Source organism: Triticum urartu, chromosome 5 (genome assembly GCF_003073215.2).
Source record: "Triticum urartu cultivar G1812 chromosome 5, Tu2.1, whole genome shotgun sequence".
Classification (NCBI taxonomy): Eukaryota; Viridiplantae; Streptophyta; class Magnoliopsida; order Poales; family Poaceae; genus Triticum; species Triticum urartu.
In genome coordinates, this window is record NC_053026.1 from 546,989,102 (window position 1) to 547,004,509 (window position 15,408).

The following is a 15,408-nucleotide window of genomic DNA, read 5'->3' on the forward strand; positions in this document are numbered from 1 at the left end:
TACTCTCAATAAGATCAATATGAACTTTTTGTTTCTTTTTATTCTTTTTCTATTTTCTTTTATTCACCCATGATCATGGAAAAATAATCAAGCCCTTGACTCAACACTAATCTTTATTGTATATAGCTCACGGACTCGATTACAAAGAGAGATCATAAAGCAAACTCAAAACTAGATCATGCCATAAACTTTATTCTACTAGATCAAGATACTTCTAATAAGATCGAACTAAGAAAAAAAAGTAAAGATAGGAGTTGTGATTGTGATACGATACCAGGGCACCTCCCCCAAGCTTGGCAGTTTCCAAGGGGAGTGCCCATACCCATGTGATTATATCTCCTTTGTCGGTGAAAAAGGTGGAGGTGACGGATAATCGCACATCGAGCGTAAGAGGTCCTCCAGCTTGCGAATAATGCCCTTGAGTGCGACAATATGCTCCTTCAACAAAATATTTTCTTGTGTGAGATACTTGTTTTGTGTATGAGCTAACTCAATCATCTTGAAAGCTCCGATCTTAGTTGGGGTAAGAAGGTTATGATCAAGTTGAAGGATGTCTTTTGCTGCCGAAGCTTCATCCTCCGTGGCCTTCTTGATCATTTCATCCTTGTTGACCCTCGTGGGTTCTTCCCTCTTCAGATCTATCTTCATTATCCAAGCATCGTTGTCACCATTGTTGGAGGAGGGAGACGACATGATGCCTAGCCTGGAAAACCCTGACAAAAAACAGCTCGAAACAAGAACAGAGGAGGTTTGCGTGATACGGGAGTCAAAACCTTCAGGAGAATATATAATGAATTTTTACCGACCAAAATACGTATTGTGCAAGAAAACGGAGTCCGGAAGGCACACGAGGTGCTCACAAGGTAGGGGGCGCGCCCACCACCCTCGTGGGGCCCTCGTGTCCTTCCCGGACTGCTACTTATTTTTCTATTTTTCTAAATATTCCAAAACGGAGAAATATTGCCTTAATTTGGAGTCGGTTTGCTTACCGTACCACATACCTATTCCTTTTCGGAGTCTGAAACGTTCCGGAAAGTGTCCATTATGTATTCCTCTGGGGTTACGGTTTCAATAATATTGGTTTCAACATTTATGGGATTACCTGAGATATAATGTTTGATTCTTTGACCATTTACCACCTTCGGATTTGTGCCCTCGAAGTTGTTGATTTTTATGGCACCGGAACGATAGACCTCCTCGATAACATAGGGGCCTTCCCATTTAGAGAGAAGTTTTCCTGCAAAAAATCTTAAACGAGAGTTGTATAGCAATACATAATCACCTACATTAAACTCACGCTTTTGTATCCTTTTGTCATGCCATCTTTTAACTTTTTCTTTAAATAACTTGGCATTTTCATAAGCTTGGGTTCTCCATTCATCAAGTGAGCTAATATCAAATAACCTCTTCTCACCAGCAAGTTTAAAATCATAATTAAGCTCTTTAATAGCCCAATATGCCTTATGTTCTAGTTTGAGAGGTAAGTGACATGCTTTTCCATAGACCATTTTATACGGAGACATACCCGTAGGATTTTTGTATGCAGTTCTATAAGCCCATAATGCATCATCAAGTTTCTTGGACCAATTCTTTCTAGACCTATTAACAGTCTTTTACAAAATTAATTTGAGCTCTCTATTGCTCAACTCTACTTGACCACTAGACTGTGGGTGATAAGGAGATGCAATTCTATGATTAACATCATATTTAGCAAGCATTTTACGGAAAACACCATGAATAAAGTGTGAACCACCATCAGTCATTAAATATCTAGGGACTCCAAACCTCGGGAAAATAACTTCCTTAAGCATTTTAATAGAAGTGTTATGATCAGCACTACTAGTTGGAATAGCTATTACCCACTTAGTAACGTAATCAACAGCAACTAAAATATGAGTATATCCATTAGAGGCAGGAAAAGGTCCCATATAGTCAAAGCCCCTGTCGGTATCAAAACTGGTGGATCTCAGGTAGGGGGTCCCGAACTGTGCGTCTAGGCCGGATGGTAACAAGAGGTAGGGGACACGATGTTTTACCCAGGTTCGGGCCCTCTTGATGGAGGTAAAACCCTACGTCATGCTTGATTAATATTGATGATATGGGTAGTACAAGAGTACATCTACCACGAGATCAGAGAGGCTAAACCCTAAAAGCTAGCCTATGGTATGATTGTTGTTCGTCCTACGGACTAAAACTCTCTGGTTTATATGGACACCCGAGAGGGCTAGGGTTACACAGAGTCAGTTACAATGGTAGGAGATCAACATATCCGTATCGCCAAGCTTGCCTTCCATGCCAAGGAAAGTCCCTTCCGGACACGGGACGAAGTCTTCAATCTTGTATCTTCATAGTCCAGGAGTCCGACCGAAGGTATAGTCCGGCTATCCGGATACTCCCTAATCCAGGACTCCCTCAGTAGCCCCTGAACCAGGCTTCAATGACGACGAGTCCGGCGCGCAGATTGTCTTTGGCATTGCAAGGCGGGTTCCTCCTCCAAGTACTTCATAGAAGATTTTGAACACAAAGGTAGTGTCCGGCTCTGCAAAATAAGTTGGCACATATTGCCATAGAGAGAATAATATTTACACAAATCTAGTCTGCTGACGTATTCCGTAGCGTGACATCACACCACGGCCAAGTCTTTATTCGAATCGTTTTACTGTCCCACCTCAGCGCGTTTAGCGAGGCGGTTTCCTTGGCACGTCTTGTTAAAGCAGAGATCGTGTCCCCTTATTCCGGGATTCTCATCAATATAGGTGTGGGTAACCCAACAGCGCCATTAACTACGGCGCTTGGGAGATAAGCGAGTTTTACCAGGCTGGTGGGAGCGCATAGTCGCGTCCGCCCATATAAGGGGATAGGGATCCACCTTTTCATCCACGCCTTCTTCCTCCTTTGCCTATCCATTCCCGCGCACTCGAGCTCCAGCGCACATGTCCGCACACCCCACCTCAACCTTCTCCAGCCATGTCCAGAGCGGGAGGTAAGTGGATGGTCTCCTCCGTCACGGAGGGACACATAAAAAAACTGAGGAAGGCCGGATACTTGTCTAACGACATTGCGCACCGGCTTCCCGAAGAGGGGCAGCTCATCCCCACCCCTAGGCCCCATGAGAGGGTGGTGTTCCTCCCCCATTTCCTCCACGGACTGGGCTTCCCTCTCCACCCATTTGACCGGGGCTCATGCTCTACTATGGCCCCGAACTTTGTCCTCAATATCTCGGCGTTTATCGTCGTGTGCGAGGCTTTCTTCTGCATCTGCCCCCATTTCGGCCTATGGCTCAAGACTTTCAACGTCAAGCCGAAGGTGGTGCGTGGCACTCAGGCAGAGTGCGGAGGCGCCATGGTGGGCAAGATGCCCAACGTCCTATGGCCCGAGGGCTCCTTCGTGGAGTCCCTAAAGGGGTGGCAATCGGGGTGGTTTTATATCACCGAGCCGCGCGACCCTGAATGGGTCGCAGCCCCCGAGTTCCGATCTGGCCCCCCTACATGGTTCACCTCCTGGAAAGAGACAGGCCTGTCGTGGGGTAAAGAAGGAGAGCTGACCGGACTCCAAACATGCGTCCAAACCCTGGTGGACAAGAAGCTCAAACTTGTCAACGTAGTCCAGGTTATGCTCATCTGTCGGATCCTCCCGTGTCAACAACGGGCTTTCAATCTGTGGGAGTTCGACCCGACGTAGCACCGAACTCTGAGCAGGCTCTTCGACACGACGTACGAAGATGCCTGGAAGGTGCTTTTCAAGGGCGCCGAGGCCCCCTCATCCGCTACCGAGGATCGCGGATTCAGCACGCAGCGTCGCGCTCGTGCGGAAAGCTGTTTTTACCTTTTACAGGGTATTAGTTTTTCATAGTGTGACTCTATGCGGGATCTAAGCTCCCTTACCTTTGACAGGATTGGCTGGAGACATCCGGATAGATCAATTGTTCGGCTCCTTTGCCCGAAGGCCCAGCGGACGCTCGCCTGGCGAAGCTGCTGGTTCCGGCACCCTCTGTGGTGCTGGAGAAGAAGGCCAAGAAGAAGGCCATGGGGTCTCGAAAGAGTGCCCGGCACCTGGGGGTGTCGGATTCATCATCCGACGACTCCAAGACGCACTACTCCCGTGAAGACGAGGAGGAGGAAGAAGAGACCTCTCCCCCTTCAGCGGGGGGGAGAGAAGAAAAGGAAGGCCGCCCCGACTGGGGAGGCCGAAGGGTCCAAGAAGGGAAAAACCCTTCCTCCGGACGGCCCCACCAACACCGACGATGGCGAAGAGGAGTGGCCGCACAGGGCCAAGCCCCTGGCGAGATCGTAAGTGTCCGGATACCAGAGTGATTCATAGTATTCCCCCATCGCACAGCTTTTCCTTACGTCGAACATGATTGTGCAGTCCGCCCAAGGTCGGGCTCGACGAGTCATTGAGTGGCTCCCTGGATTCATCGGATATGAATTCGCTTCCAACGGCTTCCTCCCCCCACCCTACGGACGGCGTCGAGCTGGCGTCCCAACAGGTTCCAAGCCAGGAGGAGGTGGTCCTGGAGGCGCCGCAAGGCAACCTCCCGGACTCCAGGCGTAAAGGGGATAGAACCGCCAAGGGCTCCAAGTCCGGCCTTGAGCCAGACACCGCGCTGGAACCTTCAACGGTTCCAGACTCCGGTAGGCAGCCTCCTTCCAAGAGGAGCAAGCCTACCGAGCGGGTGACCTCCGTCCAACTGGAGGCACCGGACAATTTGCTGGAGACGCTTAACGGCGCCTCCATAGACGAGGAGCACCGCACTATTATGAGTGCGCTGATCCAGAAGGTTCAGTCCGCCAAGAGCGGACTGACTGAAGCCTGTGCTAGCCTTCTAATAGGCTTTGAGGTAAGTCAAGAATATGTAAAAATATTACCGCATAGACAGTAGCCCCTGATGCTCTGTTCGGCATTCGGAAAGAAAAGCCGAATAGAGGATCTAATAACATTCGCAGTAGTCTAACATAATCAAGTCAATATGCATATGCAGGCTTCGCTGGTGGCCTCCGCCGCACTGACTGCGGAGGTGGATACGCTGAAGCAGAACCTCGAGCGGTCCGAGCAAGAGCTCGGCCTAGCCAAGCAGCAACTCGAGGAAAAGGAAGGTAAGAGATACCTTATTGAAATATGTGAAAGGTGCAATTGCAAAAAGTGACAGGATTAACGCGGCTATTGTAGGGGCCACAACTGAGGTGGTGACCCTTAAGCAAGCGCTGTCCGAGGCCGAAAAGAGGGCGGCCACGGAGCGCACCGAGTGGGAGAAGCATGAGACGCATGTTGGCGAGGTGCGGCAAGAGCTCCAGGCTCTCATGAAAAAACATGAGAGTTTGGAGCTTGACTCGAAGACGCGAGAGTCTGAGCTCGCGGCGGCCATTGAAGATGCCACGTCTGCCAAGGCCGAAGCCCAGAAGGCCCTCCAGGAGGTTGAGGCAATAAAAAAGATAGCGGTGCGTAATGCATTCTTTATGCAAAGGAAGCACGTAAAAGTGAATTACTTGTCACTTACCCGAATCCGGAGCTCTCCAGGAGCATTCGCAGACTTGCCCCGTAGCGTGTCGGTTGCCGCTGCCTTCTACCGAGCCGAGGAGGGAAGCTCGATGGAGAAGGTGTTCTGGTCTCAGTATGCTAACGCTGAACACCCGGTGCCCTTAAGCAACCAGCTGAAACAGCTGGTCGAGCTCCATAAGGTGGCCGAACAGGCCATGAAGGGCCTCATAGTCCGGCTGTGGCCTGGAGAGGCCATGCCTGGGAGCTACTTCGGGCTGGTGAGGCGGCTGGTGGAGGCCTGTCCAAGGCTCGAAGTCATCAAGCGCTCAGTATGCATCGAGGGTGCCCATAGGGCGCTTGCTCGTGCGAAGGTGCACTGGGGCAAGCTGGATGCTGAGAAGCTTGTGAAGGACGGGCCACCGCCAGGCAAGGAGCATCGCAAGCCCGAGATGTATTATGAGGGCGTTCTGAAGGGTGCCCGCCTTGTGGCAGATGAATTTTCCATGAATGTAATTTTTTAGTAAACTCGCTCGTTTTGTCCTGTGCGCTGAAAACTTGTTCATGTGCGCTAAGCAATGCTTTTTGAATTTAAAATATTACCTTTTGTGCGGCCGTTTATCAAATTTGAGAGATGGCGAGTTGTCGCCTTCCACCCCCATGGCACGAGTGCTGGGGTGTTCGGGATAAACATGAGCGCTCTTTTACCCATTCTTGTGTCCTTCGAGGGAGGCGCTCAACACAACGAACAAGGCAATCGGACTATAATGCTTGAACACTCTCACTTAGCCATAGAATTCTATAATTTTAAATTTTGGCGAAGCCCCTAGTGTTCGGAAGACCAAGTTTGGGGCGCTATCCACGCCTAGGCCGGACAAAGCCGACTCCTCGCTCTAAGCGGCATAAGTCTTTAGGGACTCGAAAACCTCTCGAACAGCGACCAGCTCTCACCTCATCATGACGGTCAGTTTTAGCTTTCTCTATTGAGGTGCTTAGCCCAGCTCAACTGGGGCACAATCGCAGTAGTTCTCCTAGTGCTACCTTAGCCGATATAACGGAACGTAAGGTACCAAAACATAGGAGCCAGGCAAACCCAACTATTGACCCAAGACATGATTCGGAGCCGATGCATATAATGCTATAAGTTCGGGGTGCAGCACTTGTGAAAGTGTTCGGACATCTCACACCATGTTGTGGGGTACTTAAGCCCCTGGCGTATTGGCCGTACCAAAGTGTACGAGTGCAACATGTCATTAATGAACATATATTCGTAAAAAAGAGTAATGTAATAATAGACGGAAGCTATGCATTGTTTATTTAAAAAAGGCTGCGATCAAAGCAGGACGATACAAATAGTGCGATAAGCAAATGATGGGACTATCAAATATGTCCTTTCCAGGGGCGAGCTGCGGAATATTATGCGAAACAGGTATACTGCTCATTATAGAGACCACCTTAGAGTTCCGTAGTGCGGCGTAGCTTTCTGCTTCCCTGGTTGTATCGTTTGTGCGGCAATTGTGCTGCCGGACAAGCCTTTCGAAGAATGGATTCCTGAAAATAAGAGAAAATTAAGAAATCGGCAGCCCCTAGTGCGGTTTAAGCCGCATGTCGGCGTGCCGTGATGGTGCCCCTCCCCCTGTGCCCATGGTATTTCCAGAGCGTAGTTATGTACGCGTAGCACTGGTTTGCAAGTTCGCAAGGGCTGGGGTTGGGGCCGCATTGTTACGCTTGCTCTAAACGTGCCGGGCGGTCTTGGTGTAGGTTACTCTGGGCACGCTTGACGGTGTCCAGACGTTTGATGGCCGGACTAGAGAATTGACTTGAGAGGCTTCTTTGTACTTCCACTGCGATAGCCGCCGTATGCTCCTCCGTTCGGAGAGAGCGTTTGGTGTTCCCATTGACCGTGATGACGCCTCGAGGGCCTGGCATCTTGAGCTTGAGGTATGCGTCATGCGGCACCGCATTGAACTTGGCAAATGCGGTTTGCCCAAGCAGTGCGTGATAGCCACTTCGGAACGGGACTATGTCGAAGATTAACTCCTCGCTTCGGAAATTATCCGGAGATCCGAAGACCACTTCAAGTGTAACTGAGCCTGTACAGTTGGCTTCTACACCTGGTATGACGCCTTTAAAGGTCGTTCTGGTGGGTTTAATCCTCGAGGGATCGATGCCCATTTTCCGCACTGTATCCTGATAAAGCAGGTTCAGGCTGATGCCGCCGTCCATAAGGACTCTAGTGAGGTGAAATCCGTCAATAATTGGGTCTAGAACCAATGCGGCGAATCCGCTATGGCGGATGCTAGTGGGGTGGTCCCTTCGATCAAAAGTGATCGGGCAGGAAGACCATGGGTTGAACTTTGGGGCGACTGGCTCCATTGCGTATACGTCCCTTAGCACACGCTTCCGCTCCCTCTTGGGGACGTGGGTTGCGTATGTCATGTTCACCGTCCGCACTTGTGGGGGAAAACCTTTCTGTCCACTGTTGTTCGGCGGCCGGGGCTCCTCCTCGTCATCGCTATGCAGCCCCTTGTCTCTGCTTTCGGCATTTAACTTACCTGCCTGCTTGAACACCCAACAATCCTTGTTGGTGGGATTGGCTGGTTTTTCGGGGGTGCCATGTATCTGGCATGAGCGGTCGAGTATTCGGTCCAAACTGGACAGGCCCGGAGTATTTCTTTTGAATTGTTTTTTCCGCTGACCGGGTTTAGAGCCTCTGAATCCGGCATTAACTGCTGTATCCTCAGCGTTGTCGCCGTTAATGCGGCGCTTTTGCTTGTTGCGACGCAACCTGCCACTGCTGTCCTTGGTATTCAAATTACCAGGGCTCTTGGTCATGTTATTGCTATGAGCTAGCCAGCTGTCTTCTCCCACGCAAAAGCGGGTCATAAGTGTGGGGAGGGCTGCCATAGATTTCGGCTTTTCCTGTCTTAGGTGCCGTGCAAGCCACTCGTCGCGGATGTTATGCTTGAAGGCTGCTAGGGCCTCTGCGTCCGGACAATCGACAATTTGATTTTTCTTGGTTGGGAACTGTGTCCAGAATTGTCTAGCCGATTCCTCTGGTTGCTAAATTATGTGGCTTAGGTCATCGGCGTCTGGTGGTTGCACATAAGTGCCCTGGAAATTGTCGAGGAATGCGGTTTCCAGGTCCTCCCAACAACCAATTGATTTTGCTGGCGAGCTGTTAAGCCAATGCCGAGCTGGTCCTTTAAGCTTGAGTGGGAGGTAGTTGATGGCGTGTAGGTCATCACCGCGGGCCATGTGGATATGAAGGAGATAGTCCTCGATTCATACCGCAGGATATGTTGTGCCATCATATGATTCGATGTTCACAGGTTTGAAACCCTCGGGGATTTGATGATCCATTACTTCATCTGTGAAGCATAGTGGGTGTGCGGCGCCTCTATATTGGGCTCCATCACGATGCAGCTCCAACGAGCTTTGTCTACTGTGTTCGGCCCGGCCGGATTTACTGTATCCGACGTGACGAGTACCGTCTCGTGCCGTGGGGTGCCCACGTGATCCATAGATCGATCTTGTTTGCCTTGCCTTGTCCTCCAATATAGCTCGCAGGTCTGGCGCATTTTCCCATGCCTTGGTATTTTTTGAGCGGCGCCGGGTTGCGGCTTGAGTGGAGGGCCGAGAGGCCTCTCTATCGCGGCCACGGGGTGGCTGGTCGGCCGCATCATGCGCTGGTGATGTAGGTTTAGGTGCTTCCTCCACTAATTGGGGTAGCAACCTGCGCTTTGGGTAGCTCTTGGAGGGGCGTTCGAGTTCATACTCTTCGGCCGCGAGGACTTCAGTCCATCTGTTGGCTAGCAAATCTTGATCAACTCTAAGATGTTGCTGTTTTTTCTTGAGGCTGCTTGCCATGGCCATAAGCCTGCATTTGAAACGCTCTTGTTCGATGGGATCCTCCGGCACAACAAATTCGTCGTCGTTGAGGCTTGCCTCGTCTTCGGAGGGAGGCATATAATTATTGTCCTCGACCTCTCTGTCTGCCGCTCTCTTATGAGGGATGGCTTCTCTATCCTCCTGTGCTGAATCTTGCTGGAGGTGGTTGTCTTCGGCACTGTCCGGGGTGTTATTATCTCCCGTGCCGGAATCACCGTTTTTGTTTTGGCGGGATTTAGAGCGGCGCCGCTGACGCCGGCGCTTAGGCTGCTTCTTGGAGGGATCATCCTCCGTTGTTCCATCGCCATTGCCTTCTTTTGGGGTGTCCACCATGTATATATCATACGACGAGGTGGCTTTCCAGTGCCGTATAGGCACTGGTTCTTGATCGTCTCCTGCATCGGCGTCCATACCGTCGATGTCTTTGGAGTCAAAGTCGAGCATGTCGGTTAAATCATCGATAGTGGCTACGAAGTGGGTGGTGGGTGGGCTTTGAATTTATTCATCATCCGCATCCCAACCATGTTGACCATAGTCCAGCCAGGGCTCTCCTGACAAAGAGAGAGACTTTAGTGAATTCAGAATATCGCCGAAGGGCGAGTGCTGAAAGATGTCCGCGGCGGTGAACTCCATGATCGGCGCCCAATCGGGTTCGATCGGTTGGGGCGCGGAGGGCTCGGAGTCTGGAGAGGAGTCCGGCTCCTTGGAGTCACGGGCTTCGTAGAGAATAGGGCTGGTGTTCGGCTCGATCGCCATAGAGATTGCAGCCCCCGAGGTGGTGTCTAACCAACCATCCTCAGTTGGTGTGATCGGCTCTGAGCTAGGGGTCAGAGCGGACACAAGTGCAGCCTCCAGGGCACTGTTCGGCGGCAGAGGTAAATCATGCCCATCGTGACAGTGCAACGCGCTCGGCTGTGGCTCGAATCCGTCGAATATCAAGTCTCCACGGATGTCGGCCGTGTAGTTCAAACTTCCAAATCTGACCTGATGGCCAGGGGCGTAGCTTTCGATCTACTCCAGATGACCAAGCGAATTGGCCTGCAGTGCAAAGCCGCCGAATACGAAGATCTGTCCAGGGAGAAAAGTCTCACCCTGGATCGCATCGCTGTTGATGATGGGAGAAGCCATCGGGCCCAAAAGTGAAAACACAAAGGAACTCTCAATGAAAGCACCAATGTCGGTGTCAAAACTGGCGGATCTCAGGTAGGGGGTCCCGAACTGTGCGTCTAGGCCGGATGGTAACAGGTGGCAGGGGACACGATGTTTTACCCAGGTTCAGGCCCTCTTGACGAAGGTAAAACCCTACGTCCTGCTCGATTAATATTGATGATATAGGTAGTACAAGAGTAGATCTACCACGAGATCAGAGAGGCTAAACCCTAAAAGCTAGCCTATGGTATGATTGTTGTTCGTCCTACGGACTAAAACTCTCCGGTTTATATAGACACCGGAGGGGGCTAGGGTTACACAGAGTCGGTTACAATGGTAGGAGATCTACATATCCGTATTGCCAAGCTTGCCTTCCACGCCAAGGAAAGTCCCTTCCGAACACAGGACGAAGTCTTCAATCTTGTATCTTCATAGTCCAGGAGTCCGGCCGAAGGTATAGTCCGGCTATCCGGACACCCCCTAATCCAGGACTCCCTCAGCCCCAAACATCAAACGGTTCAATATCAAGTGAATAATTCATAGGCATTTCTTGACGTCTACTAATATTACCAATTTTTTGACATTCATCACAAGACAAGACAAACTTACAGGCATCCTTGAAGAGAGTAGGCTAATAAAAACCAGATTGCAATACCTTATGTGCAGTTCTATCTCCAGTGTGGTGTCCTCCATAAGCCTCGGAGTTACACTTGCGTAGGATCTGTTCCTGTTCATGCTCAGGTACACAATGTCTAATAACACCATCTACTCCTTCATTATAAAGATGTGGGTCATCCCAAAAGTAATGTCTTAAATCATAGAAAAACTTTTTCTTTTGCTGGTATGTGAAGCTAGGTGGAATAAACTTAGCAACAATATAATTAGCATAATTAGCATTTAATTGTTCATCAGGAAAGTTATCATTAATAGGTAGTGGGTCATAAAGAATATTTTCTAACCTAGACAAGTTGTCTGCAAAGGGGTTCTCAGCTCCCTTTCTATCAACAATATGCAAATCAAATTCTTGTAGCAAGAGAACCCATCTAATAAGTCTAGGTTTAGCATCTTTCTTTTCCATAAGGTATTTAATAGCAGCATGATCAGTTTGAATTGTTACTTTAGAATCAACAATATAAGATCTGAACTTATCACAAGCAAATACAACTGCTAAAAGCTCTTTTTCAGTAGTAGCATAATTTCTTTGAGCATTGTCTAGAGTCTTACTAGCATAATGAATAACATTTAATTTCTTATCAACTCTTTGCCCTACAAGAGCACCTACAGCATAATCACTAGCATCACATACAATTTCAAAGGGTAAATTCCAATCAGGTAGCTGAACAACAGGTGCAGAGATTAATGCTTTCTTAAGTATTTCAAATGCTTCTACACAATCATCATCAAAGACAAATGGTGTATCTTTTTGCAGTAAATTAGTCAGAGGCCGGGAAATTTTTGAGAAGTCCTTAATGAACCTCCTGTAAAATCCGGCGTGACCAAGGAAACTTCTTATACCTTTGACGTCCTTGGGACATGGCATCTTATCAATAGCATCGACCTTGGGTTTGTTAACTTCAATACCTCTTTCAGAAACTTTATGCCCCAAGACAATACCTTCATTAACCATAAAGTGGCACTTTTCCCAATTCAAGACAAGACTAGTTTCTTCACATCTCTGCAAAACTCGATCAAGATTGCTCAAGCAATCATCAAAAGAGGAACAATAGACGGAAAAATCGTCCATGAAAACCTCACAAATCTTTTCACAAAAGTAAGAGAATACAGCCATCATGCATCTTTGAAAGGTAGCAGGTGCATTACATAAACCAAAAGGCATATGTCTATAAGAAAAAGTACCAAAAGGGCATGTAAAAGTAGTCTTTGATTGATCTCTAACTGACACAGGTATTTGAGAGAAACCAGAATAACCATCTAGAAAGCAATAGTGTGTATGTTTGCATAATCTTTCTAGCATTTGATCAATAAAAGGTAAGGGGTAATGATCTTTCTTAGTAGCTTTATTTAATTTGCGGAAATCAATTACCATCCTATAACCTGTGATATTTTTTTGTGGAATCAATTCATCTTTATCATTAGGAACAACAGTAATACCTCCCTTCTTAGGGACACAATGGACAGGACATACCCACTCACTATCAGCAACGGGATAGATTATACCTGCCTCCAGAAGCTTTAGTATTTCTTTTCTTACCACTTCTTTCATTTTAGGATTCAGACGTCGTTGAGGATCACGAACTGGTTTGGCATCTGCTTCCAAGTTTATTTTATGTTGACATAGAGTGGGACTAATGCCCTTAAGATCATCAAGAGTTTATCCAATAGTAGCACAATGCTTCTTCAGAGTTTTCAATAATCTTTCTTCTTCATGCTCTGAAAGGTTAGCACTAATAATAACAGGATATATCTTCTTTTCATCAAGATAAGAATATTTCAGATTATCAGGCAACTATTTAAGCTCAAACATGAGATCACCCTTGGGTGGAGGAGGATCCCCTAAGATTTCAACAGGCAAATTGTGTTGCAGAATAGGTTTCTGTTTAAAGAATACTTCATCTATTTCCCTTCTTTCATTCATGAACATATCATTTTCATGGTCTAGCAAATAGTGTTCTAAAGGATCACTAGGAAGTATGGCAATAGAAGCAAGACCAATAATTTCATCCTTACTAGGTAATTCTTCCTCACGATGTTGTTTACTAAATTTAGAGAAATTAAACTCATGAACCGTATCATCCAAGCCAATAGTAACAACATTCTTTTTGCAATCTATCCTAGCATTAACAGTGTTCAAGAAGGGTCTACCAAATATAATGGGACAAAAGCTATCTTGCGGAGAAGTAAGAACAAGAAAATCAGCAGGATATTTAGTTTTCCCACACAAGGCTTCAACATCTCTAACAATTCCCATCACTGAAATAGTATCTCTATTGGCAAGTTTAATTGTGACATCAATATCTTCTAACTCAGCAGGTGCAATTTCATGCTTGAGTTCTTTACACAAGTCATAAGGTATAACACTAGCACTAGCACCCATATCACATAAGCCATGATAACAATGATCTCCTATTTTAACAGAAATAACAGGCACACCTACCATAGGTCTATGTTTATCTTTATCACAAGGCTTAGCAATTCTAGCAGTTTCACCTCCCAACTGAATAACATGCCCATCAATATTATCAGACAAGAGATCTTTAACAATAGCAATATTAGGTTCTACTTTAACTTGCTCAGGAGGTGTATAAGTTCTAATATTGCTTTTACGAACAACTGTTGAAGCTTTAACATGATCCTTTATTCTGACAGGGAAAGGTGGTTTCTCAACATAAGAAGTAGGAACAATAGGATCATTATAAGTGACAGTCTTTTCTTCAACTTTAATAGGTGCAGCTACTTTTACTTCTATGGGAGGATGATATTTAAACCACTTCTCCATAGGGAGATCAACATAAGTAGCAAAAGATTCACAGAAAGAAGCTACTATCTCAGAGTCAAGTCCATATTTAGTGCTAAACTTACGGAAAATATCATTGTCCATAAAAGATTTAACACAATCGAACTTAGGTGTCATACCTGACTCCTTACCTTCGTCGAGGTCCCAATCTTCAGAGTTGCGTTTAATTCTATCCAATAAATTCCATCTGAATTCAATAGTCTTCATCATAAAAGAGCCAGCACAAGAAGTATCGAGCATGGTTTGATTATTATGAGAAAGCCGAGCATGAAATTTTTGAATGATCATTTCTCTTGAGAGCTCATGATTGGGGCTTGAATATAACATGGCTTTAAGCCTCCCCCAAGCTTGAGTGATGCTTTCTCCTTCGCGAGGCCAGAAATGATATATATAATTGTAATCACGATGAACAAGATGCATAGGGTAATACTTTTGATGAAATTGCAACTTCAATCTTTTATAGTCCCATGATCTCATATCATCACACAGCCTATACCATATCAATGCGTCTCCCTTCAAAGATAAAGGGAAGACCTTTTTCTTAGCAACATCATCGGGTATACCTGCAAGCTTAAATAATCCACAAACTTCATCCACATATATTAAGTGCTCATCAGGATGCTTTGTTCCATCTCCTGTAAAAGGGTTAGCTAGCAGTTTTTCCATCATACCCGAAGGAAATTCAAAAGGAGTTTCATCTTCAATAGGTTCAGTAGGTTGAGGGGCAACTCTTTGCTCTACTGGACGGGGTGAAGATACCCCGAACAAACCCCTCAGAGAATTATTTTCCATAGTGACAAGTGGAAGTAAATTTCAGCACACTATATAAATTTTTCCTTAGCAAATTCCACCTACTAAAGGCGCTACACTCCCCGGCAACGGCGCCAGAAAAGAGTCTTGATGACCCACAAGTATAGGGGATCTATCGTAGTCCTTTCGATAAGTAAGAGTGTCAAACCCAATGAGGAGCAGAAGGAAATGATAAGCGGTTTTCAGCAAGGTATTCTCTGCAAGTACTGAAATAAGTGGTAACAGATAGTTTTGTGATAGGATAAATTGTAACAAGCAACAAGTAACAAAAGTAAATAAAGTGCAGCAAGATGGCCCAATGCTTTTGTAGCGAAGGACAAGCTGGAACAAACTCTTATAATAGGAAAAGCGCTCCCGAGGACACATGGGAATATCGTCAAGCTAGTTTTCATCACGTTCATATGATTCGCGTTCGATACTTTGATAATTTGATATGTGGGTGGACCGGTGCATGGGTGCTGTTCTTCCTTGAACAAGCATCCCACTTAGGATTAACCTCTATTGCAAGCATCCGCAACTACAACAAAAGTATTAAGGTAAACCTAACCATAGCATTAAACATGTGGATCCAAATCAGCCCCTTACGAAGCAACGCATAAACTAGGGTT